The following is a 27,783-nucleotide window of genomic DNA, read 5'->3' on the forward strand; positions in this document are numbered from 1 at the left end:
AAAAATTAGAGTTCTGTAGAAGCAAAAGGCTATCTCTCAGAGTTAGATATCTTACATTTGCTTAATATTGAAGAGTTTAAACTAAGAGATTCCCTTGCAATTTGATTATATGTTCCTTACCTTGATATAGATTATGTTATCATATTTTGCTAATATTAAAATCATATGTGATGATACCATATTATTTTACTACCAAAATAAAAATGCCAATGGTAACTATACACTTAAACTGAGTTTTGACAGAAACTAAAGTAAAATTATTAACTTGTACATAAATTTAGCCAACATTAGTTTACAAAGAGAGACAGCAGAGGAGAGTCTGAAGTAAGAAAGAACTGAGGTCAAAAGTCAACTTCTCCATCTACTACTTGAAGGACGTTGGAGAAATTTCATAACATAAATTTTTCAGTGCCACCCTCTAAAATGGAGTAAATACAGTCTTTATGAAGAATTTAAAGACTATCTGTATATATAAAATTCAAGTGCATGTTAAATAATAATTAGTGCTTACCATACATAGGTTCTAAAATAGTATTTACAATTGAATTCCTGATTGAATGAAATGCTGCTATGCTTTTTGTTTTTATAAGTTTCACACACATGCATTGACCTGTTAGAATTAACCATTAATGTTTTTCTTCTGCTAACTTTCCACTTATCTGTATTGCTGAACTGAGTTTATATTTATACTAATAAATAATTCATTCTTTTGGGAAGATATCCTCATTGTGCACTTATGTTATCTATCTTAATTGTTGCCTTTCCCTTTAAAGACTTCAGTAGGTTATATTTATCATTACTATAATTCTAGAGTTCTTGAATTGTAGATGCCAGTGAAAACTAACTATAGGAATTTCATAAAGAACAGAGCAAGTTCAGGTTTCCAAGCTTGACTTCTTGAGTCCTGGAGAAATGAAGTTAGATTATAACCTGTTTCTTCTGGGTTGCAGACATGAATTTCTCCACCTTGATGATGGGTGGCCTGCTTTGATATTTTGCATGCAAAACTCTTAAGAATGAAAACTATAGTTTTAAAGGTTGATTAGTTCATCCTACAGTCCAAATAGTGTCTAGAAACTGAGAGATAAGATATGTCTCAAGATCATCTAAGACAGAATAAAAGCGGCTTGGGAATACTTTTTCACAGAATGCAATAATGAATGCAATTTTTAGTTCTGTTTTTCCTCTGGCTCCAGTGTATCTGTTTTTAAAAAGCAACAAAACCCCTGTGTGTTAGGGAGGTTTAAAGATCACCTGCTTCAAAATCTCACTCAGTCTAAAGCCAAATCTATGAGTTGTGAGGATATTGGAACAAAAGTTTAGCAGGTGAAGGGGAAAAAATGTGCTTGTTCACTGGAACATACAGTTTAGTGAAGAAGATATGGTACAAAAGGAATGGTATATTAATAAGTGGCATTCTTACCTCAATTAAAATGAATAAGATTATTATGTTAAGATGATCTTTATTAGTAGATTTATTCCATATCTATCATATGTCGAGAAATTCTTTACTTTGAAGACAAAGTAAATTTCTTAAAAATAAGCATTTTGGGAGGTTTGGGAGTAGCAAATACAAGTATTTTAATATTTAAAAATAAAATGTGACTAGCCTATCATTGCCAAGGGAAATTCTGTCATACAGCTAGTGATAGTCTCTTGAATTTAAACAAGTATGAACATAACATTAATAGAACCATAATTACAGCACTGCCATAATTATAAGATGCATGTCAGAGTTCAGATTTAAGTGCTTTGCACAAATAAAACAGTAAACTATAAAAAAATGTAAAGCATGGTTAGAAAAGGGCTTTGTACTTTGAGATATGTGTCTTTACACTCAACTAATTAGTCGCTACTGAATGTTTTTGCTTTGTTCAGCGGCATGTGGTACATAAATCATCGCAATATGTTAAATGCAAATGGTTGTTAATAGAGAAACCATCTGCTCCATGCTGGAGAGTTTGTTCAAAAGTATGTAGCAAACCTACTTCGGAAAAAATGTTGAAAAACTCAAATACCAAATTTCTAAAATGAGCTGCCTCTGTTAACCCCAACATTACTAATACTTGCCTGGCCTTTGGAATGCTGCAAATTCTCCACTAAGCCTCTTGTAATACAGGCTGCTGTTTTAATGCAACCCTGTTGGACACTTTTTAAAGCAGAAAACCCTACAGAGACTTCACACTGCTTGGAAACCTGCAGTGTCCCTAAAGTTGTTCTTCGGGATTCAAAACAACCAATAAATAATCAGAACATCCTCTCCGGAACATGCCTACTAACATGAATAAGATAGACTCTCTGTCTCTGTCCCTCCTGAAAGCCATTCCTTTCCCGTTGTTGTAGATCATTGGCAAGTTACAGGCCTGATGATGAATGACTGTGGGTATCATCACCTCCACCTCCTGTAATCCACAATACTGTATTTCTCCAAAAGATCATCAGTGCAAAAGGGAGCCATGATTTCCCTCGCAACACACTTTATTAGATGCTGTCATGCAGCTTTCTAATAATATCTGCCAGACTCGCCAATGACAGTGTAAAGCATTGGGAAATTAGTAACAGAACAGGAAGCAGAGCCTTCAGGTGCCCAATGTCATGCTTCTCTTTCTGTTTTATCAAAAGAAGGCACCTCCGTCCTCCCCCTTTCTAATCAGTTTCTGGTCAAGGCCAAAGTCTCAGTATTTTTAAGAGCCAGCTGCCTTGGTGATCTATTACATTAATAATTCAGTGGAGGTAAGTTCCAAATAGTGCAATAATCATAATTTTGGCCATGAAGAACCAGTTTAGAAATGAACCGTGTGGTTGACAATCTTCAAGCACAAAACTCTACAGAAGCCAGTCGGGAAGTAGGATTGCTGGCTGACTGCTACTTAGATTTTTTAATCCATCCTACTTGGAATATTTGTCCTTTCTTTCCTCCCACCCTCCTCTCTTTGGGCTTTTACAAGATCTGATTTAAGCTTGTGCTTTTGGGGATTCATTTGTGGGAGAAGAGGCTGCAGGAGAGCTCATTAGCCCAGTTGAGGCTCTATCCCCGGATAAATTATAAAATGAAAAGCTGACTTCTGAGGGCCACCCCAAAAGAGCCAGGGCTTTGTGGAGGTTGGCCACCCTGCCGTGCAATGCAAGCTTTTTATTTGTCAAAAAGGGATTTTGTACTAAAAACATTTCCTTTTGTTTGTTCTTGTGAAAAGAGGAGCCTCCTGAAGGCTGCTTGCATTTGATGACTCCATTTCAAAATGAACCCTTGTCTGTTTCCAAAGGGACAGGGGTGGCTGCTACACTTAAAAGTTAACACAAAACCAATTGGAGATGGAGAGACTGGTACAATAAACAGACAAGCATTACCTTAAAGGCAGAGTGTGCTGGCTGTGAATCTGAGAAGCTTGAATATTGAATTGAATTCTAACAATGATCCTCAGCCCTTTTACAAAGCCCTTGTTTTAAATTGGGAGCCGAGGAAAAAATTCTTGGGTTGTCTAATTACATTACTTTATTGAGCTGTAGTACCACTTGGTTCCCAGAACACCACTTTAATTTAATTTAGATTTTGTTACTTCTTCCTCTCCAAAAGGAAAACTTCACCATAGAGACATATTTATTGTTTTTAATGCTTCTGTTTGGAAACATTCACTAATTCATTTTCCCACTTAATTACAGGAAGCAAGAGGATTGAGTCTTTAAATCTACAGATGATATTTGCCCAAAAAAGTGTATGGAAATGAAAATGAAAAAATTATTTGATTCCAAAGAGAAGTGGAATTTTTTCTGAGTTCTGGAGAATTTAGGCTTTGTCTTTTAGTAGAGGTTAGGATACTTGGGGAAATATGAAGAGCCAACAAAAGCCAGCTGCAGGGTCATGTCATTCATCAACCTTGAATCTTTGTATAAGGAACTGCATTTGGGTCAGTGTTGCTTTCCTTTTTGGAAGGATCCTATGGGACTCCCCAATAAACTCTGCTGATATTCAGTGACACAAACACCCACTGGGAGGACATGCAGACACATTCCATCTGTTGTTCTTTTAATTTTTCTCAAATCCACTTGATGAGGTATTTGTCAACACACTTGTCACTGTAATATTTTTGAGGTTGGAATCTCTTCTTGGGTCCAAAGATATCTTAGAGCAGCAAAGCAAAATTTTCATAATCATAAAACTCTCTTAAATTGTCAGTGTCTTCATATCTTACATATCTTACTGCAAACTCCTCTAGGTCATAAAGTTCACACTGGTTAGTTAGTGGAAGGTCAGAATGTATTTATTCTCATAAAAAGGATGACTCATTTAAAATCATATCTTCTTTCCTAAAATGTGACATTCTGCTTTAAAACAACAAGGTCTGAAGCAATCAGGTAGGTTTAGCTTTATATGCAACCAGCATAGGTTTGATCCTTAGCATCACATATAGTTGCTAGAGTATCATCAGGAAAAAAACAGTATGGACAAAGATATATATATATATATATATATATATATATATATATATGATGGCATTAAAATGTTAATTTATGAATAAAACATTTAGCTTTCTTTATACCAAAACTATACATATATATTTACAGATATATATTGTATATACATACACAAATATTACATTTTATTCAATAAAAACAGTGCCACACCACTTAAATAGTGACAGTCTTCGGGTGGATCCAGACTGTCACTTATAATATTTTTGTTTCTATGAAAGATAAGACTCAGCAATTCCAAGAGAAATTAAATTTCACATTTCTCCAAATGTTTAAGTCATCCCATTTATTTGAGAATTAAGTCTAATGTCAAAAGCTATATGATAAATCCAGGTAATATCAAGTACCTTATCCCTCTACCACTTGATGACAGAATGTTATTAAAATAGAAAGAAAAAAATTTAAAGTAGTTTGTTGGTAGAAAATATTTTTATTACATGATGATCCAAAATAACCAACCCTTGCTGCTCTTTGTATCAACACGAAGAATACAAATAGTTTTTTTCAGTCACATAGGTTATGCTGGAAGGCAACCTTTTTTGAGTCAACACACAGGTGTGAACTGTGATGGCAAAAAGTCACAAACATAACAGCCAGAGAAAATGAATTAATTTTGCCTTAAAATGGCATTTTTTATTGATGAATATGTTAGATGAAATTTTATATTATTCTCGATGACAACCCCTCAATCCAAAACCACTGCTCTTGAAAACTCACCTATAGACTGATAACAGTCTTCATTTTAACTGTCTAAATACTACAGCCATTCTAGAACTTTGTAGAATCTTTTCCCCATAACTAATCTCATACCCACCTGAGATTCTTGCCCTACTCTTTAATTTTCTATTAAGAACTTTATGAACTGAACATCTTTTGTTCCTAGATTATGAATCTCATCAGATGAACTATATCTCTAGACTATAAAAATAAGTGCATAGACTTCTAAAAATTACAAATGTTTAATATTTTCTCTGGCATTGTGTAGCTTCTAATAAGTTTTGTTTTCTTGGATTGTTTTGTTTTGCTTTGCTTTGCTTTGGTTTTGGTATTGGTTTTGGTTTAGTAGCCACTACCTGGTGAAGCTCAGGGCTTTATACCTAGCTCCGTATTCAGAGATCATTTCTGCCAGTGCTCAAGGATTATCTACAATACCCAGGGTTATTTTTTGTTTGTTTGTTTTGTTTTGTTTTTGTTATTTTGGGGCCACACCTGGTGACATTCAGGGGTTACTCCTGGATTTGCACTCAGAAATCGCTCCTGGCTTGGGGGACAATATGGACGCCGGGGATTGAACCTAGATCCTTCCCTGGTCAGCAGTTGCAAACGTCCTACCGCTGTGATATGGTTCTGCCCCTTCCCCCTACCTGATCTTTTTGGCTTTGTTTCTTGAGAAGGGTTTTGGTGTGTTTTAGGCACGCACGCACGCACACACACACACACACAACCACACAACCACACACACGTAAAGACACTTCAGAAAGCTTTAGCTTGGAGCTAAGACTGGAATTCTCTGCCTGTACTTCTAGTATCATGCAGATTGACTCAGCCCTTACAATTTTAGTAGATTCCAAGGAGAATGTGTGAAACTAAGAAACACTACTTGGGGAGAAAATTGCTCCCTAGACAATATAGTTGGCTGACAAGGGGCAAAACAAGGCTTAAAGAAATCATTCTGGTACCTTATGGGGTTGCAGGCTGGATGGAGTAAAGACCACTCATTTGCAGACACCCCAGATGCTGGTGAGCATTTGTCTTGAAATTATGTTCCAGGCAGCAGCTCAAAGACAACCTATGGCCCTTCTTTGCATGACAGCTTGACTACGTGTTCTGGGATTGCTGCTCTGGATCCAGAATGAATTTCTCTCAAGGTGCACTCACAAATCTGTTATATATTTAGATTTTTTTTTTTTTGGCGAGTTTAAAAAGAAATCTTCAGAGATGTCAAAACAAGTGAAAAATTTATACCCAAGATAAAATGCTCAGTGCCTGGTTTCAAAAGAAGCTTTGATCAGGCTTAGAGGATGAGAATAGCATTTGGATGTTATTGCAAGACACTCTTTATTTAACACATGACTTCAAAATTGCTTAAATATGTCTTTAATCTTGTCCCCATGGCAGCCAGTGCTCCCTTATCTTGTGTTTGCACTTGTTAAGAACCTGTGCACAGTAGGAAGTTTTAGAACTGCTGTTAATTCTTAGTCCCCATCATCAGTCTCCATCATCTCTTTCTTACACTGGGAAAAAGTTTTCTTTTTCTTTAAGGGCATAATAGCCCTGGAAATAGTGGTAGCTAAAACACGTACAGCATGTAGTAGGAATAAAAGGAAGAAAGCAAAAAAGAACTAGACAGAGTGATTGGAAGAACAGATCTCCAGTGGTGAGCCCTGAATGGTCACAAACAGGCATCGAATTACTTAGCAAATATTTTTGCAGTCAGACAGTCTGGGTTCAAATCCATCTCTACTTCATTTATTGCCTTTGTAACTTGGCCAAATGCCTTGCTTCTCTAAGTTATGTTTCCCCAGCCAGGAGGATAATTACTGACCTAGTGAGGTTCATAGAAGTAGTCTAACGCACCCATCCTTTTCACTTTTTTAGCATGCTATTTTATTATTTCTTTTATATTTAATTATTATACTTTGAGTCACATGCTTACAAATGCTCATCTCCCTTATCTACCTGTTTCACATCCCCTAAGTAATCCCTTTCCCAGAATAGCATTAAATCTCATTTTTGTAATCCAGGATCAAAGGTTTCATTGTTCAGTACTGTCCCTTCCTTGTTTTGTTTCTCTGTATACTACAGATGCATAAGATAATTCGTTATTTGTCCTTGACCTCTGATATTTCACTTAGCATGATCCACTCAAGTCCCAACCAGAAAATTACCATATAAATGTTCCCTGCAGCACATAGAAGAATGAATAGCCAGAATATGGAAACAATCCAATGTCCAACAATAGATAAAAGAATAAGGAAGAGTGCATTCACTCTCTTTATCTCTCTCTATCTGTCTCTGTCTCTGTCTCTCTCTCCGCCCCCCTCCACACACACATATACACAATGGACAGCTATGTAGCTGTAAGACAAAGGATGGCATGATTTAATATATTTTCAAATATCTTTAATTATGTGAAGTTGTAGTTAGTTTGCTGTTTTCAAATTTACCTTGTATTTTTAATTTCATCTTTATTGCTTACATGATTTTAAATGTGTTTGGTTTTTCTAGTTTATGAAATCTCCGTGGATCTGAATTGATTTTTTGTTTGCTTTGTTCATGTTATTGTTTTTGTATTTTTAGCTTTCCCTACCAACATTGATGTGTTTTTACTTGCTTCCTCTGAGCTTTGTGATTTTTTTTTTTTTTTTTTTTGGTTTTTGGGGCCACACCCGGTGGTGCTCAGGGGTTACTCCTGGCTGTGTGCTCAGAAATAGCTCCTGGCAGGCATGGGGGACCATATGGGACAATGGGATTCGAACCAACCACCTTTGGTCCTGGATCGGCTGCTTGCAAGGCAAACACTGCTGTGCTATCTCTCCAGGCCCATTATTTCTTTTTTAAGTTACTAATTTACAAGTTGATAAAACTCAATCTTTAAATAATTTTTAAATAGATTTTTACAAATAATTTTTTTTTCTCGGCTCCTTAGGGGAAATATAGATCTGAACCTATTCAAAAGTATAATTACAACATGTAGTTTGAAGGAGCATGCAAAAGGGGCACTTTTTGTTTGCTTTGGTTTGGGGCTATACCTGTTAGTGTTCAGGACTTCCTTTTGGCTCTCATTCAGAGATCATATGCATTAGGCTCTGAAAACCATATGTGGTGTTAAGAATTGAACCCTGTTGGCCATATGCAAGGCAAGCTCTTTACTTACAATACTATCATTCCCCTAGAGCAGGGGTCTCAAACTCAATTTACCTGGGGACTGCAGGAGGCAAAGTCGGGGTGAGGCAGGGCCGCATAAGGGATTTCGCTTACTGAATATTCGCAATAAAATATCGCATTAGTAAGAAAAAAAATCGCAAAAAATCGCATTAAACATTTGCATACCCCGAACGGAACTGCTCGGGGTATGCAAATGTTTAATGCGATTTTTTCTTACTAATGCGATTTTTATTGCGATTATTTGCGAATAATCGCGAATACTGCGATATTTGAAGGCCGGCCGCGGGCCACAATATGTTGAACAGAGGGCAGCAAACGGCCCACGGGCCGCGAGTTTGAGATCCCTGCCCTAGATAGAATATATCTAAATCCCTAAGTCTTTAAGATATGGTCAGCAACCACAACCAAAGATGTGTAATGGTCTACTACTTCAACCAAAACAAATAGCTGTCTTTGACAATTGTGTTTAGAACTTGTATATGAAATGTGAATATGTGTAAAACTGTGTAAGTGCATAAGTGTGTGTTCAGAATAACTTATCATTTCCTGTAGAACCCAAAACCTTCTCAGGTTCTACCCTTTATGTGTGTATGTGTGTGTGAGTGGTCTTTAATCCACTGGTTTCACAGTCTTATTCAAATATACCAGTCCGTTGTCATGTCCTCTCTCAAAGATCTAAGCCTAGAAATCCAGTGATCAGTGACTTCAATATTCACTTGGTTTTAAAGTTGTAAAGTTTTACTTCAGTAAATTTTGTAGTCTCCTTTGCAGTCTCAAAAGTGCATATCAAGTATTTTTAGAACCTGGGCTTTCAGAGTTTCTTATACTTACAGATTGCCATTGTAGCGGAAACAATATATTAGACTCTTCTCTTCTTTAATGTAAGTTCCCATGAAGCAGACTTCTTGTCTGTCCTGTTCAGCTTTGTCTCCTCAGAACCTACAAGCACTAGCATGCTTTGTGCATCTGGGTGAACCCTAGGCATAAAATAGACATATTTTTAAAGTTCTATGGTAAATTTAAGTAAGCAGCCATGTTTGACAAAAAATGAACCTAGAGCTTATCTAGTGGAGAATATACAACTACCATTTGCTCAGTAATTTAATGCGCTGTTATGAAACCCCTGAAGTAGAATTGAGGAAGTCTTTTCACTGGAAAACATGGTTGAGTCCTATAATCGGTTAAAATGACCAATCTGAAGAAAGTTTTGCCTATCATCTCCCCATCTCTATTTGAATCTTTTGTTCTGAATGAAGCAATACTTGGTAAGTCCCCATTTATGCTCTGGAAATAAATCATATGCCAGTCTCCACTCAAGTCAGAATTAGACTTACAATTGGGTACATGGATTTCTCTCTGAGGTCATAGAGCAGTGGGCTCTTAGGAGAATTATTTAAAGGATGATGGTCTTTTCTGCTGACCAGATCCAGTAAACAGATTGATCTCACTGAGATATATCAATAAAAAAAAAGTTCTCAACTGCTATTTAAATGGACTAGAGGAAATGAGTACACATCTAGTGAGCATAAGAAAGGAAAAAGGCTTTAAAATTTTTCAAGAAATGGCCGGAGAGATAGCATGGAGGTAAGGCATTTGCCTTGCATGCAGAAGGTCGGTGGTTCGAATCCCGGAATCCCATATGGTCCCTGAGCCTTCCAGGAGTGATTTCTGAGCATAGAGCCAGGAGTAACCCCTGACCCCCCCCCCAAAAAAAAAAGAACTCAAAAATATGTGGTCAATTCTGGGCCTTTATAAGTATGAAAGCTTACTTAAGCTTTAATTTGATTTTTTGTAAATTTTAATTTTAACTATTTTTTTCTTTCATAGACATTTAGTAGCTCCTTAAAGACAAAGTACTTTTGCCCTTTAATTGAATTGGATAGAAATAGTTAACTAGTCTGTATCATAGGGTTAAACTTGAAAGAAAAGGGATGGATTTGTTTTAAAAGATGAAAGTAGAATAACTAAGGGAAAATGTATTTTCATAAACTTGTAAACATGTTTTTTTGCTGATATTTAGCAATTTGGTGGGATTTTTTACATTGATAGCTATGACTTATTTATAATAGGAAATCTAGTCCTTAGCTTTTCAATTATATGTAGTTATAATGGTAATTGATATGAAATGAAGGGAAATATTGATTGGAAACATTTAAAATATAGATGAAGTCATTTAGTTAGATAGAATATTGAAGTTGCTCTTTGTTTCATATATCTAAAGAACATTTAGAAACTAACATTAGAGTTTATAGTAATATCCTACTCAACTATGTAAGTCAAATTACTTCTAACTTTCTGACTACTTTTTAATAATAGATCATCGTGTTAAAATACATGATTTGGATTTTAAAATATATTGAATTTAAAATGGATTATTGTTGTAGACTCCATTGTAAAAATTATAAGAAATATTTACTATTCCTAACAAAGCCTATTTTAGATAAAACAATAAGCAATATCTAAAAATAAATATTAAATTTTATTCTTGCTGGGAAAATGTAATTTATACAAAATATTCCTTTTTATTTCAGAATAAAATTTTTATTAAAAAATAGAAAAGGAATACCACTTCCACCAAAGGAGGAATTTCATATTGTTCTAAGTTCTCTTGACTAGATTTTTAAGTGTGCATTCTTATTTAAATTATTTTTAAAGATGCATTAACTATTTTTGATAAAGATAATATTCTGTAATTATACATTAGAAAGTAGGTGGATGCAACAAGGTATTATCTACCTTGTTTTTTATAAAATCTGTAATTCCCTATTTAAAAAATTTGAATTAACCAATATTAAATAACCAATTTCATATAAATTTGGCCACAGATGTGGTTTTCAATTTTCTTAAGTTCCAGACAAAGTGAGAAAACCTGTTTTGAAAGTAGTGAATTCTCAAAAACACCTTAAAATAAATTATCCCCCTCAAAAATGGCAGAGAATTTAACAATATCTATAAGCTTTTGTTGCTTAAAATCACTTTATTTGAACAAAATCTAAGCATATTAAAACTCTTTAAACATTATAAACTTGCCATTGGATCTCCTGCTTTTGTGGGCAGATTTCATGCCCCAGAAGTCAGAGTTTTGCTATGATTAAAGGATTGAGATCTGAGCCTTGACTTGACAGATGAGTTTTTGTTGGATATTTTCCTGTTAGTTCTAGGCTTGACAGCTCCAGTCTAAATTAATCAAATTGATGGCAAACTCCTACAAGGCTGATCATTGCCTTGCAAAGTATTATAAAGCATTATTGAAAAATAGGAAATATCTATGACAAAGTGTTATTCCACTTTGGTAAGAGCCTGAACAAGGCTATGAAAAACACAAGAAAATATACATCCTTCAATTCTGTTGGAGCTAGAGAGATTTGGACACAGAAACTGAGCTAATGGTCACTGCTATGTGTCTTGGTGTTTGTCTCCTAGTAGCTCATGACAATGTAATTACATCCTGCCTGCCCATTTTTTCCCATAACTGAATTTGATAAATATAAACTGTTATTTATTGTTGTGAATTACAGCCTGAAGCAATATGACAGGGACATTGATTGAAAAAAAATATAAATAGCAGATAATAACTGATTGATTGACACATTCTGAACTCTATCAACAGAGCAGTTAGGACATTAGAGGATCAGAGAACTGCCTCTGATCTAATCTGGAAGAAATACTGAGTACAGAATGGACAGATCCAGTGATCCAGAAAAGACTGTGCAACCCTTTTAAATTTACTCATACTTATAAAATGATCATTCCCCTGGGAATTATCCCTCCCACATAGTTTAGAATGGATATCAGAAGTGGGAGTAACAGTTACTAGTTTCTGATTGTCCTTGGCAAGCTTCCACCCTCCTTTTCATAACTGACTCTATGTTCCTGAGTTTGGAATCCTGCTAGTGTGATTAGGAAATCTAGAGATGTTTTTCTTTTGTAGTAACTGCTCAGATCATTAAGTTGCTGAACTGCAAAGTACTGAATGCATGTAGTAAGCTCACTCACTCTCAGTTCTGAAGGGAAGAGCTTAAGAAAGAGATGACAAAAGAGTAGAAGAGAAGTGGAACAAAATAATTATTGGAAATAATATTCTCCTCCCAAACCATCATTAGGTGATAATTTTCTCTTCATGCATAATTTTTGTACACTTGAAAATATTAGGCCTTGTATGGTTCTTGTTGTATTTTACTTGGTCAATACAGTGTTTAGTGATTTAGATGTGAATGCCTTCCTGAATGTCCATTGCTGAAGGACATTCAAGGTTAGTAGATAGTTACTACTTCTACATCATGTTGTCTTTTTTTAGGGTCAGCTTGCCTGCCTAAGCTCTCTTTAATTTTTTATTTTTGATCTCCGGGTATGCACAAGCCAACAAACTGATTTGAAAATGCTGACTCCTTTGGAAAAAACTATATAGAGTGCCTATTATATTCTAGGTACTTAACTTTACATAAGTCAAAATAAATTTTATGGCTGAAGGCAGTGACATATGCCATGAGAAAAACTAGGGTAAGAGAATCAGAATAAGATGTTCATCTTAGAATTTTTCTGGGGAAAGTATACATGAGAACACAAGTTAAGGTTCATGAAAAAGTGCACCTTTTATAAAATCTTGGGGAAGAATCCAAAAGGTTTTCTAGCAAGTGTAAAGTCACTCCTTCTTCCCCTCAAACACAGACACACACACACACACACACACACACACACACACTATGAAATGCACAAAGTGATAAAAATTGAGATAGAGGATTTGACTTAGTTCCAAATTCTTTAGGTATTAAGACTAATAGGGTTTTGACTAAAGAAATTAAATAATTTAACATAGGTTATAATAGATAAATAATTTCTAATTTTTAGTATTTTTATTTATTTAAACATATTGATTACAAATATGATTGTAATTACATTTCAGTCATGTAAAGAACACCCCCCTTCACCAGTGCAACATTCCCACCACCAATGTCCCAAATCTCCCTCCATCCCACCCCACCCCCACCTTTACTCTAGACAGGCTTTCCAGTCCCCTTATTCATTCACATGATTATGGTAGTTCTCAGTGTAGTTATTTCTATAACTGCACTCGCCACTCTTTGTGGTGAGCTTCATGAAGTGAACTGGAAGTTCCAGCCCTCCTCTCATCGTCTCTGAGGATTGTTGCAAAGATGACTTTTATTTTTCTTAAAACCCATAGATGAAGGAGACTATTTTGCATCTCTCTCTCCCTCTGACTTATTTCACTCAGCATAATAGACTCCATGTACATCCATATATAGGAAAATTTTATGACTTCATCTCTCATGACGGCTGCATAATATTCCATTGCATATATGTACCACAGTTTCTTTAGCCATTTGTCTGGCTATGGTGAATAGTGCTGCAATAAACATAGGTGTGAGAAAGGGGTTTTTGTATTGTATTCTTGTGTTCCTAGGGTATATTCATAGGAGTGATATAGCTGGATTGTATGGGAGCTCAATTTCTAGTTTTTGGAGGAATCTCCATATCGCTTTCTTTAGAGGTCAGACTAGACAGCATTCCCACCAGCAGTGGATAAGAGTTCCTTTCTCTCCACATCCCCGCCAGCACTGATGAGGAGCATTTCTTCATGTGCCTTTTGGCCATTTGTATTTCTATTTTATCAAAGTCTCTGTTCATTTCTTCTCCCCATTTTTTGATGGAATTAGATGTTTGTTTTTTTTTTTTTGTCATGTAAAGTTCTGTCAGTGCCCTGTATATTTTGGATATTAGCCCTTTACCTGATGGGTATTGAGTGAACAGTTTCTCCCACACAGTGGGTGGCTCTTGTATCCTGGGCACTATTTCTTTTGAGGTGCAGAAGCTTCTCAGCTTAATGTACTTCCATCTGTTGATCTCTGCTTCCACTTGTTTGGAAAGTGCAGTTTCCTCCTTGAAGATGCCTTTAGTCTCAATGTCATGGAGTCTTTTACCTATGTGCTGTTCTATATACCTTATGGTATCAGGTCTGATATCAAGGTCTTTAATCCATTTGGATTTTACCTTCGTACATGATGTTAACTGGGGGTCTATGTTCGCTTTTTTTTGCGAGTGACTAACCAGTTCTGCCAGCACCCCTTGTTGAAGAGGTTTTCCCTGCTCCACTTGGGATTTCATACTCCTTTGTCAAAAATTAGATGACTGTATGTCTGGGGAACATTGTTTGAGAACTCAAGCCTATTCCACTGATCAGAGGGTCTGTCTTTATTCCAATACCATGTGTTTTGATAACTATTGCTTTGTAGTACAGTTTAAAGTTGGAGAAAGTAATGCCTCCCATACTCCTTTTCCCTAGGAGTGTGTTAGCTATTTGAGGGTGTTTATTGTTCCAGATGAACTTCATAAATGTTTGATCCACTTCTTTGAAAATGTCATGGGTATCTTTAGAGGGATTGCATTAAATCTGTATAATGCTTTGGGGAGTATTGCCATTTTAGAGATGTAAATCCTGCCAATCCATGAGCACGGTATGTGTTTCCATTTCTGCGTGTCCTCTCTTATTTCTTGGAGCAGGGCTTTATAGTTTTCTTTGTATAGGTCTTTCACATCTTTGGTCAAGTTGACTCCAAGATATTTGAGTTTGTGTGGCACTAATGTGAATGGGATTGCCTTCTTGACGTCCATCTCTTCCCTATTATTATTGGTGTATAAAAAGGCCATTGATTTTTGTGTGTTAATTTTGTAGCCTGCCACTTTGCTATATGAGTCTATTGTTCCTAGAAGCTTTTTGGTAGAGTCTTTAGGGTTTTCTAAGTAGAGTATCATGTCATCTGCAAACAATGAGAGCTTGACTTCTTCCTTTCCTATCTGGATTCCCTTGATTTCTTTTTCTTGCCTGATCACTATAGCAAGCACTTCCAGTACTATGTTGAAGAGGAGTGGTGAGAGCAGACAGCCTTGTCTTGTACCAGAATTTAGAGGAAAAGCTTTTAGTTTTTCTCCATTGAGGATAATATTTGCCATTTGCTTGTGGTAGATGGCTTCAACTAGATTGAGAAAAGTTCCTCCATTCCCATCTTTCTGCGAGTTTTGATCAAGAGTGGGTGCTGGACCTTATCAAATGCTTTCTCTGCATCTATTGATATGATCATGTGATTTTTATTTTTCCTGTTATTGATGTTGTGTATGATATAGATAGATTTTCAGATGTTAAACCATACTTGCATTCCTGGGATGAAACCTACTTGGTCATAGTGTATGATCTTCTTGATGATGCATTGGATACTATTTGCCATGATTTTGTTGAAGATCTTTGCATCTGCATTTATCAGGGATATTGGTCTGTAATTTTCTTTTTTGGCAGCATCTCTGTCTGGTTTTGGTATCAAGGGAATGTTGGCTTCATAGAAGCTGTTTGGAAGTGTTCCCGTTTGTTCAATTTCTTGGAAGAGCCTGGCTAGGATTGGTAGTAGCACCTCTTGAAAGGTTTGAAAGAATTCATTAGTAAATCCATCATTGCCTGGGCTTTTCTTTTTAGGCAGATGTTTGATTACAGTTTCAATTTCCTCAGTGGTGATGGGAGTGTTTAGATATGCTATAACTTCCTTACTTAATTGTGGAAGGTTATAAGTGTCCAAGAATTTATCCATTTCTTTTAGGTTCTCATGTTTAGTAGCATAAAGTTTCTCAAAGTAATCTCTGATTACCCTTTGGATCTCTGCAGTATCTGTTGTGATTTCCCCCTTCTTATTTCTAATATGGGTTATTTCTCTTTCTTTGTGAGTTTTTCCAATGGTCTTTCAATCTTGTTTATTTTTTCAAAGAACCAACTTCTGCTTTCGTTGATCTTTTGGATTGTTTTTTGGTTTTCCACTTCATTGAGTTCTGCTTTCTGCTTTGTTATTTCCTTCTGTCTCCCTATTTTTGGTTCCTTTTGTTGGTCATTTTCTAATTTTATGAACTGCGTCATTAAATTATTCAGGTATGCCCCTTCTTCCTTCCTGATGTGTGCTTGCAAAGCTATACATTTTCCTATCAGGACCGCTTTTGCTGTGTCCCATAGATTCTGGCAGTTTTTGTCTTCGTTATCATTTGTTTCCAGGAAAGTTTGGATTTCCTCTTTGATTTCATCTCGGACCCACTGGTTGTTCAGTAGCAGGGTGTGTAATTTCCAATTGTTAAACTTTTTCTTCTGTATGGCTTTGTAGTTCACATATAATTTCAGAGCCTTGTGGTCAGCAAAGGTAGCCTGCAAGATTTCTATCCTCTTGATTTTATGAAGGTATGTTTTATGTGTCAGCATGTAGTCTATTCTGGAGAATGACCCATGTACATTGGAGAAGAATATGTATCCAGGTTTTTTGGTGTGGAGTGTCCTATATATATCTACTAGTCCTCTTTCTTCCTTTTCAGGGTTAGTATTTTTTTGTTGGGTTTCAGTCTGGTTGACCTAACAAGTGTTGACATGGCCGTGTTGAGGTCTCCCACAATTATTATGTTATTACTGATGTCTTCTTTCAGATTTATCAGTAATTGTATTAGATAATTTGCTGGTCTCTCATAGGGTGCATATATGTTTAATAGTTTGATTTCTTCCTGTTGCAGATATCCCTTGATTAGTACATAGTGTACATCTTTGTCCCTTACCACTTTTCTGAGTTGGTGTTATCAGATATTAATATGGCCACCCCAGCTTTTTTAAATGTGTTGTTTGCTTGGATGATTTTCCTCCAGCCTTTGATTTTGAGTCTATGTTTGTTTTGACTATTCAAGTGTGTTTCTTGTAGGCAACAGAAGGTTGGATTCATCTTTTTGCCACTCTGTGTCTTTTAATTGATGAATTTAGTCCATTGACATTGAGGGAGATGATTGTCATAGGATTTAATGTCATATTTTTAGATAAGTTTGCTGTGTTTGTTTGTCTCTCTTGTCTTAAAGTAGACCTTTCAGTTTTTCCTTTAAGGCTGATTTTTCATCTGTGAAGTTTCTGAGCTGTTGTTTATCCATGAAGTTATGTATCCTTCCTTCAAACCTGAATATGAGTCGGGCAGGGTGCAGTATTCTTGATGAGGCATCCATTTCATTCAGTCCTGTAACAATATCCCACCACTGTATTCTGGCTTGAGAGTTTCTTGTGACATGTCTGCTGTAAGTCTTAGGGATGCTCCTTTGAATGTAATTTCCCTTTTTGATCTTGCTGCTTTCATTATTCTATCTCTATCTGTGGGATTTGTCATTGTAACAAGGATGTGTCTTGGGGTGTTTTTCTTTGGGTCTTTTTTAGCTGGTACTCTTTGGGCATGCAGGATTTGATTGCATGTAGTCTTTAACTCTGGGAGTATCTCTTTGAAAATGTCTTTGACAGTTGATTCTTCCTGGAGATCTCCTACCTGGGTCTCTGGGACTCTAATGATTCTTATGTTGTTTCTGTTGAGTTTATCAAAGCTTCTATTTTTATCTGTTCACATTCCTTGAATACTTTTTCTATTGTCTGATCGTTTGTCTTAAGGTTCTTTTCCAATTTCTTCTGCTGTGCTGAGTTTTTTTGCATCTCATCTTCTAGCACACCAATTCTGTCCTCAGCTGCTTTTACCCTGCTGGTGAGGCCATCTACTGAGTTTTTCAGTTCAGCTACCGTGTTTTTCAGATCTGTTATTTCAGTTTGGAGTTTTCTGATTTCTGTCTTTGTGTTTTGTTCAGATCGATCTATGCTTTCTTTGAGTTCTACAAACATCTTTCATATTGCTATTCTAAACTCCTTGTCAGAGAGGTTAATTAGATGGTCGAAGTTTTATAGGTCATCCAAGCTATCGTCTTCATTCTCTGTGCATGTTGATTGCCTGCGAGTTTTCCCCATTTTCGCATGTGTAGTGTGATTTTTTTCTGCGTGTTGTGGTGGGGTTCATTGGGTAAAAAGAGTGCGTCTTCTGGAGCCTCTGGGAGTGCTATTTTTCTGGTCCCTTTTCGGCCCACTCCCAAGAAGTTTTGGAGACAGGACAGTGGAAAAACACACAGGCAACACTCACAGTCAGGAATCACTGGACAGGCATAGATTTTCCGAATAGATTATTTCTAATTCAAAAGCAGTACATGTATATTTTAACTTATTTTGGATTTTTAAAAAATTGTAAAAATTACATAATGCTCTTCAAATTTATGTGTATTCTTAATATAGTTAGTTAATCATTGTTAGAAAACAAATACTGATCACCTACTATGTGGGAAGCTCTATGCTAAACTTTATTGGGGCAAGGATACATGTTTCTGATTTAAAAATATTTGATACTTGATGCTTATAAGCATTTAGTCCAGTCACTGATTATTTTCTGTATGTCTTCAATATAAATTAGTTACATTTTTGACCTCTAAGTCTGCTTTGAAAGGACTTTTATTTCACTCCTTTATTCTCTAACTTACTACCTTACTTGCCATATGGAAATTCATACGTTGATAAAAGGCAAAAGATCTTTGAAATGAGTTTGAGAAAACTACTTTTTTTCATCACTGCCAGCAACTTCTCTTCCTGCTGAAAAGCTGATGTCATTTTTGACACCTAGGAAATGCTTTCTGTCTGGGAAAAAAATAATAAGACAGTTTGTCTTCTGCTGTAATAGCCCAATGAAAGGCAATTGCTTGCTATTTCAATTCTGAGGATCACTTCCTAATTGTTGATTTGTATCAAATTAGCTTCTTGACTTCTCTAGCCCTATTTTGTGAAATCCTAGAGTATGACTGACAGTCTGTGAAACTCTCAGTAAGAAAAGTCTGGTTAAAATATGATAGAGACAAAAACAGGAACAAGGAGGAAGTTGCACAAAGGGTTATTTCACATGCATCCCATATTTAGCCAGGACCTCATACAACCATGAAAGCAGATTGCCTTCATCACCCTAGAAAGCACAATTGCCTCTATGCACTTTTCATTGAGCCCTCTTTCTCACAAATTTTCTCAAGATGGAGTGCAGTCATATTTCCATCCCAGCAACATAATTGCCGTAAGGAGACAGTTCTAACTTATCCAAAGGAATAATGAATACTGGAAATTCTAAAACCATTAGCAGGCAGTTACTATTTGTAACTCTGGAAGTATACCGTTGAGTGTCTCAGATAAGATCCAAGATATATGTGGCTGTTGGGTGCAGAAAATTGTGCCTGAATATATACTGTTCTACTACATTTATAGATAAAAGACTGAAGGTTTCTTAATAAAACCCTATGTTATCCATCACACTTGTGCAACAAGATCTAAGTAGGAAAATGAATGCATCCTGCATTGTCCCAACACAGAGTGAAGCCCTAGCTGACAGATACATCATGTGTTGTAATGGAGACAATGTTGGTATCTGAAACTCAGGTGTGCATGAGACAAGGTGTGGTATCAGTCAGGCCTCAGCATCTGTGACTAAATCATCTATAAAATCTCACAGTTATTATGAAACTTAAACAAAGAATATATGTTACAAAAATAAACACTTTGTAAACTGTAAAACACAAGGATAATGATGCTACTTTTATTTTAAGCAAAAATAGAGTAAGGGCACATGAAGATTTCTTAACAATCTGTTTTTTGTCAATTACTTGACTTCACATTCAGTAGATCATTTGGAGCAAATGACCGATTTTTATCCTAGTACCTGACCTGCTTCACTTCTGTTTCTTGGGTCCCTCTGAGCTTTCTGATATCATGCAGGAGGTTTCTTTGGATAATCCTGAGCTCTCTGTGTATCTTGTCAGAATAGTTTTCAGGTTTCCATCATTTTAAAGTTTCTTTTAAAGAAACATCTCTCAAGCAAGAACTAGAGCTGTCTTTTTCTTTTTTCTTTAATAAATATTAATGTCTGATCATTTAAAATAGTTATTTGAATAAAAGTTGATGAAAGTAAATAACATTCTCATCTGAAGTCTCTCGAGTACAGTTCTTTGCAAATATCAATACTGTAGAAGATCATTCTAATATATTCCTACCAAGGAGTGTAACATTGTTTTCTTTGTAATAGAAAGCTTCATGAATGGATCAATGGACCTAAGAATCATTCGAAAAAAAGATTTTCCTGTAGTCTAAGTCAATCATCATTCAGAATACACAATAAATATGATTTAATCAGCAGCGAACCTGCCCTCAGCATCATCTGCTCCTAATTGCCTCTTCTTTTCTGTTACCCAATAATCCTTCATATTTGACAGAATTTTTTTCAAATATAGTTCTTATGGGAAAACATGTAGCTTCTATACATCCATTTTGATGAGTATTAAATAGCTTTGGAATAATATTTTTTGAATATATGGAATTAAGTATATTAAACTTCTTTCTCCTGATCTTGATATTTCTTTAAATGTGGCTTTGAATGTGGCTGATTATAAAATTTGAAATCATAAAAATGGCTTCCACCCTGGCTTATATTACATTCCTATTACAAATTGATAACTAAAACGATTCTTAGGCTATATATTTTATGACTATGAAAAGAGTTCTTCTGGAAGATATTTTTCAGTATCGTTAAAGTCAACTCTCGGGTCTTTTCTTCATTTTTACTATAACCACATAACTTCAGTCTGAATAGAAATTCTCCACTTTAAAATTAGTGAGCTCTACCAGTATAAATGATAGCCAAAGGGCCACCAATGCATACATGAAATATTAATAGTTTACATGAGTTCTTCTTGGCATTCTAATGTCTCAGAGAAACAACTAGATTTCATTACTATTTCTGAAAACTTAATAATTAAAGAATTCTCTCACTGGGTTTCAAGCTTCTGCAGGTCAGAAGGCCCCTGTCCCTCCAGCTCAGGGGAGCTAAGTGTGACACCATATAAACCCTCTATACCCCAACCTTGCTAACCATAGTTCAACTGAGGTGGGGTGCAGGGACCCCAAAGGCAGGTTTTAAAGCAGAACTGTGTGTAAACTGGCCCCTCCCCTATTTTCCCCACTGCAACTCAGGCCACTGTAGGCCAGAAAACCATAATCCTCCTTCTCAGGAGAGGTCAGTGAGAACTGCATGTACACAGACTGGTCATAGTTCTGCTGCCCCACAAATCTCGCAGACACTTCAGTTTATACCAGATGATCTGAGGCAGATCGAGCCCAACATTCATTCCCCTAGAAAATATACAACCCCCAAAGCAGAAGAATAACCCAACAAACTAGTTTGCAACATTTCTATCACACTTGGGTTAGCTCACTTACTGAAAATAAATAAACCCTAAAACAAATCTACTTCCAACCACCTCTTACACAATTAAGCAGAATACTTCTTTAGTTTATAATATCAAATCTTTATTTAAGCACCCTGATTACAAGCATGATTGTAGTTGGGTTTCAGTCATAAACAGATCCCTTCTTTAAAACCCCCTGAAACTCCAGCACCTAAACTACTCAATGCTAAGAATTATGGGGAAACTAAGGAAGACACCAACACCTGGGGATATGGAGAGAAACCCTGTCAAACTTCCAAGTTCTCTAAAGCACATTAACCCCACAGATGAGTACCTAAAATCAGTACTTAATGTCTTAGCAATGCAATTCAAGGAATCACTAGCCAAATCTTTTTTAAAAAATCCATAGATGAACAATTCAAGCAATGTTGGTTTAATATAAAATATAAAGTCTAAGGTTCTAGTGTTGGGGTGAGACCTTTCTTAGCACAGTGCCTTTACCCCTTCGACAGCAAGTCTGGAGAAGGATAGCAATGGAAAAATAGTTTCACAGGCACTCAGTTAAAGTTTCATAGGAGACAGCCAGCTTCATTTCAAGGCCCTAACCGCCATGTGCATTTTCTCACATGACTTTTATGCTAAACTTTTCGAGCAGTCTCTCTCTGCTGTTTCTCCTCTGGCTATCTGCTTATTATTCTTTCTGCTGCGCTTAAGCCTAAGCCATGTCTTTCTCTCTCATCTCTTTTTCTCTGGACCTCTCTCTGTCTTCTTTTCTGATGTTCTACATGCTTTCTTGCTGAGTTCCAGCCCCCTGACAGCTCCTTTTTAATAATCTTCAAATATTTCCTGGCTCTCTCTCTTTCTCTCTCAATCCCTCTCTCTCCCCAGGCAGACTCTTCTACCTATCATTCCAGGTACGGGCTGATCTGATCATTCAAGTTGCATATACAAGAAATTTGGGGAGGGGATATGCACATTCTCCACCTTTTCTGTATTAGAAAACAAAACAAAAAAATGAGAAGTTACAAATCTTCGCCTGAGGCAGGAACTCCATATCAGAACTCAAAGTCTCAAAGTTTAAATTGTACACATTTCCTCTTTAAATAATCAACCATTTCCATATCTTTTACAAATCACACTTTTTCTAGATTTCTCTGAGCATAAATATTAGAACTTTTCTATGTATGTACACATACAGTTTAAATTCTTAGTACTATCACACCAAACACTATTAATAATATTAATATTTTCTATGTATGTACACATACAGTTTAAATTCTTAGTACTATCACACCAAACACTATTAATAATATTAATATTTTCTATGTATGTACACATACAGTTTAAATTCTTAGTACTATCACACCAAACACTATTAATAAGTCGAGAACATCCACTTTTTTTTCATAAACTTCTCTAAACAAAATCACAAATTTTTTTTAAAATAGGTATTGCCTCCATGGACTGATACAAGCTTCTAATTTAGGCTTTTTGAAGAGACCCATGACTTTATGAGTTCTGCTTACCAGTGATGATTATGAACCATTTGTTCAAATCCTCAAGACTCCATTGGTGGTTGAAACAGCTTCCTGATTCTTATTTTTTTCCAATTCTTTTCCAATGGACTCAAAGAGAGAAAGCTCCATAGAAAAGGATATGAGAAAGAGAAACATGGCTGAAGAGCAGCAGAAAGAATAACAGGCAGATAGCCAGAGAAGAAGCAACAGAGAGAGACAGCTTGAAAAGTTTGACATAGAAGCCATGTGAGAAAATGCACATGGTGGATAGAATTGTGGAATAAAACTGGCTGAGTACTATAAAACTTAAACTGAAGCTTTCTCCTGCATCTCAGAATTCTCCTGGCCATATAAGAGACCCCTATTGTCCAAAAGCATCCATGGAAGAGGAAGGGTCTGAGAGAGTCTCTCATATCTTTTTAGGCAGTGACAGGGAAAGTCAATAAGCAGTTAGTAGCTGAGAAAACATGTCCTATGCAGAGATATGAAGAGATTCTAGGAGGATATGGAGAATGTTGGGGTGGAGGATGGGGGATGGAGAAGAGGGGCTGGCATCTGCAGACACATGGGTGAGGAGGTGAAGAAGTAAAAGAGAGAGGAAGTCCCTAGGAAGAGTCATTCCCACGAGAGAGAGGGGGGGAAGGGGGAGAGAGAGAGAGAGGGGAGAGAGAGAGAGGGGGGAGAGAGAGAGAGATAGAGAGAGAGAGACAGAGAGAGACAGAGAGAGAGACAGAGAGAGACAGAGAGAGAGAGAGAGAGAGAGAGAGAGAGAGAGAGAGAGAGAGAGAGAGAGAGAGAGAGAGAGTTCCTGGTCCTAACTCAGGGCTATAGGACACAAAGAAGCAACAAGGCCAGATTCCAAAAATTTCCTTCCCTTGATTTCTCCACCCAAGCAGACTCCTCCACCTGCCCATTCCAGGTGTGTGCTGTTCTGATCATTCAAGTGGGATAAACAGGAAGTTGGCAGAGGGATATCCACAAACCAACTCAAAAAATAGCACTATCAGAAGATGAGAGAATTCATACAAATGGAACTAAGGGAACTAAAAACATGCTAACAAGCCATAGTAGCAGAATTACACACAGCGAATCACATGAATGAACTTGAAGACAAAATGCAAGCCATCAAAAACAAAGAAGTCAAAAAAGAAATGAGAGACAGAACATTGGAAGAAAATGTAAGGTACTTAATGAACAAAAATAAAAGGAAAGAAAAAGTGCTCGCTTAGGCAGCACATATACTAAAATTGGAACGATACAAAGAAGATTAGCATGGCCCCTGCGCAAGGATGACACGCAAATTCCTGAAATGTTCCATATTTTTGAGTAACCCCTGAGCGTCACCGGGTGTGGCCCCCAAACCAGAAAAAAACTCAAATGAATTTTCTTGAACATTCCTAAAAGCGATGTGACTTGAGAAATCAACCACATGGACATATTCTTTCAGTGCAGGGATTGTTTTGATTTTCTTTCTTCTCTCTGTCTCTCTTTTGCAACAGCCTTGCTCATGTTCCAGGTATAGCTCACAAACCCGTTTTAAGCCGGAAACTTATTTGATTCCATGACAATGTCTCCTGTCTATCCTTTATGACAGGACCTTTTACATGAATGTTTTTTTCTTTTTTTATGTTTACTGTGTTTGTTGTATTAAATAAAGAGGAATGTACATATTAAAAAAAGGGAAGAAAAAGTAATGAAGGAAATATTAGGAAATTTTCCCACTCCTGGAAATAGGCTGTTGTACAATTTCAAGAGGTGAAAAGTACCAAACAAAATAGACCCTAATATATCAACACCAAGACATATAGGAATTCAAATGGCAAAAAAAAAAAAAAATCAGAGAGAGAAGAATTCTTCAAAGAAATAAGGGAGGGAAAAATTCCTCAAGTACAAGATTATGACTATAAGAATCAAAACAGATTTTCCATTTGAAACAATTCAGGCAAGAAGATAGTGGAATGATATATTTAAACTACCAAAAGAAACTGTCAACCTAAAGTTCACTACCCTGAAAACTCTCATTTACATGGGAAAGAGGGTTAAAAACATTTTCAGACAAGAAAGAACTCAATATTTGTGCTAACAAAGCCAACTCTAAATGAACTACTCAGAGATCAGTTACATAAACCAAACACCCAATTGTAACAACAACCCTACACAATATAATAACACAACAACCCTATCAATAATTTCTTTAAATGTCAATGGACTAAATTCTCCCATAAAATGGCACAGAGTAGAGGATATGATCAGGAAACAAATACTGTATATCTGCTGCACCAAGAATCAAACTCCCCCAGGGGGGAGGCCCTAATACTATTCTGGCATCAACGTGCACCAGTGTAGATTCATATAACACACTAATGAGAGGAAATAGCAACAACTTGATCTAAGGGCAGGTTGCCCTATCTCACCAACTAATACTGAGATGAAATCAGAAGACATTCTGTCCTAGGATCTGTGCAAAAACCAAGATCTCTAACTACAGAGGACTCACTACAATTGTTACTGAGCTGAGCATTTCCTGGGACCATAAAAAATTACTTTATCCTAGGCATCATTCTAGAATCTGTGCAAACACCAAGATCTGGTTTTGATCTTTGACAACCATAACCTAGCAGGACTTTTCCTGGGATGATAAAGACTTTGGGGTCTAAATACACAAACCAAAGTTCACAACAATAGAATTACAAGATCCAAACTATAACAAGCTATACACAAAATGGACCTGTTATACTAGTAATCCAAGGGTATGATATGCATGCTGGAAAGTATGTTGAAGGGAGGTCAACATTGTTGGTGGGAATAGCCCTCGTTAACTGTTACTATGTGACTGAAATACAACTGTGAAAGACTTGTAATTCACAGTGGATTCAATGAAAAATTTTACAAAATAAATAAATTCTAAAAAATAATAATTAAAAATGTACCCAGGGATATATTTATTTAATTGCATACAGATACCAATATAATTTTGTACATGCATATTTTACAGTCACTTAACATATGGATGTAATGATGTCTATAAATATAAAAATTCAAATTCAGCCATAATACAGAATAGATAGAACTTTCAATGAAACATAATCATATTTTGCATATTTTTTCAATATACCACTTGGCACAAGATATGATTTGTAATAACTAGTTAACATAATCCCTCAGGATCTCTGAATTCATAAGAATTTAAGATCTGTTTTAAGGTCTAAAAGTATATTAAGTTTGTTTTGCTTGGGGGAGGGCAGATTTTAAGCATATCTCTATTATGCTCAAGCATTATTTTATTTTACATTCTTTTAAAGTTGTATTAAACAGCATGAAATTAACCTTTCTTGTTTCTCCAGCAGCAGTAAATAATTTCCTTCAGTTCATAAATGTACTAGAAACTTAATTTTCCTTTAGTTCATAAAAGTACTTAGATTCCCTACTGTGTCAAAAATGCCTCTCTACTTTGCCTCTCTAGTAAGTTGATGAGAGATAAAGGTTCTGCTATCCATGTCTGTTCCATGTAACAATAGAAGTTAACATAGATAACAGCCCATCTGCATAGTATGTCTAGGGATAAGGAGAGAAAGCAGAGTTAAGTAATATTTTTAATGGTATTATGACCATGTTCATTTAGAAGGTTATTTAATCTCCACAATTTTAAGCCGCCTACACAAAAAATTGTTCCTTTTCAGTGGCACAGTGGGGAGAAAAGAGCAAGAGACCAGCTGGCAGTTGCTGCTATAGACTCTTACTTTCATATATAGATCGGAAGTCGTGGGTCATCACTCATATCCTAGAAGGACATTTTTAGGATGGCTACTGAGCAGATGTAAGGGCATTTTTAATTAAATATAGACCCAAAAATCTGTCTCAAAGTAAATTTTGTTATGACACATTCCCTCAAGAGACCTAGAAATTCATAGCTAAAATTAACTTCTGAACAAAAGGATTCAGAGTCAAGGATAATGTTCCAAAAGACCCAACATGCCAACCAGATAAAGTTATAGATCTTTAGTCCAAAAACTGATTCTATGAATCCATCTCTGGCTCATCTCCTGCTTCTTGGGTGTTTATATGTTTATATTGAAAGGGCTGTAGAATAAAAGGAAAAGGCCAGACTTCAAATTATTGCAGGCTTATAAAATGAGCTATTGGAATAATATATCACTCATATGTTGGAGATTAGTTGAAATGATGTGGACTTATTCACCTATTGGGAATTTTAAATGTTTCTTTTTTTTCTGGGAAATTTAGAGAAAATCTTTTGGAATTCTGAAATCTCTATGTATTTTTTGGAGCCTTGCTCAGGGATTACACCTAGATCTGAACTCAGGATTCACTCCTGGAGGGCTCGGGAACCATATTGGGTACCATAGATTGCATCCAAGTCAGCCACATGCTAAGTAAGCACCCTACCCACTGTACTATTGATCTAGACCTGAAGTCTCTATTTTAAGATAATACATTTTATGCAAAAATGCTGTAGACCTTTAAATTTTTCAATCATTTAGAATCCAATTTTAGTAACACAAAAGCCCAGGTTTCTCTGTCAGCTACTATAACAGCATCTTGATGAAATATTTATATTTTCTAAAATGTATATTGTTTCCTTGAACTATTGAATAAGTACATATTCATTAGTCTTCCTTTACAAAAGGCTGCTAAACAGAACAAAATGTTTTATCTGTTTTCTGTGTGTCTAGCACACTATAGCACTTAATAAATGTTTAATGACATTAAACCATATGATAAATCACTGCTTCTGTACAGATATAATTGGAAAAGGGCCTGCATCCTGAATGGAGGCTTGGCCATTCTA

The 27,783-nt window shown here is 36.1% G+C and overlaps 1 protein-coding gene and 1 non-coding gene across 6 annotated transcripts in view; both read left to right on the forward strand.

The window, feature by feature from the left end:
- Nucleotides 1-27,783, forward strand: part of NTNG1 (netrin G1) — a 396,206-nt gene that overhangs the window by 228,300 nt on the left and 140,123 nt on the right. The gene's annotated exons all lie outside the window — the stretch shown is intronic.
- On the forward strand, nucleotides 24,194-24,300 carry LOC125997648 (U6 spliceosomal RNA). Its single transcript, XR_007491688.1, has one exon. It is a non-coding gene; the product is annotated as a U6 spliceosomal RNA (small nuclear RNA).

This window comes from Suncus etruscus, chromosome 19, assembly GCF_024139225.1.
Source record: "Suncus etruscus isolate mSunEtr1 chromosome 19, mSunEtr1.pri.cur, whole genome shotgun sequence".
NCBI classification, from domain to species: Eukaryota; Metazoa; Chordata; class Mammalia; order Eulipotyphla; family Soricidae; genus Suncus; species Suncus etruscus.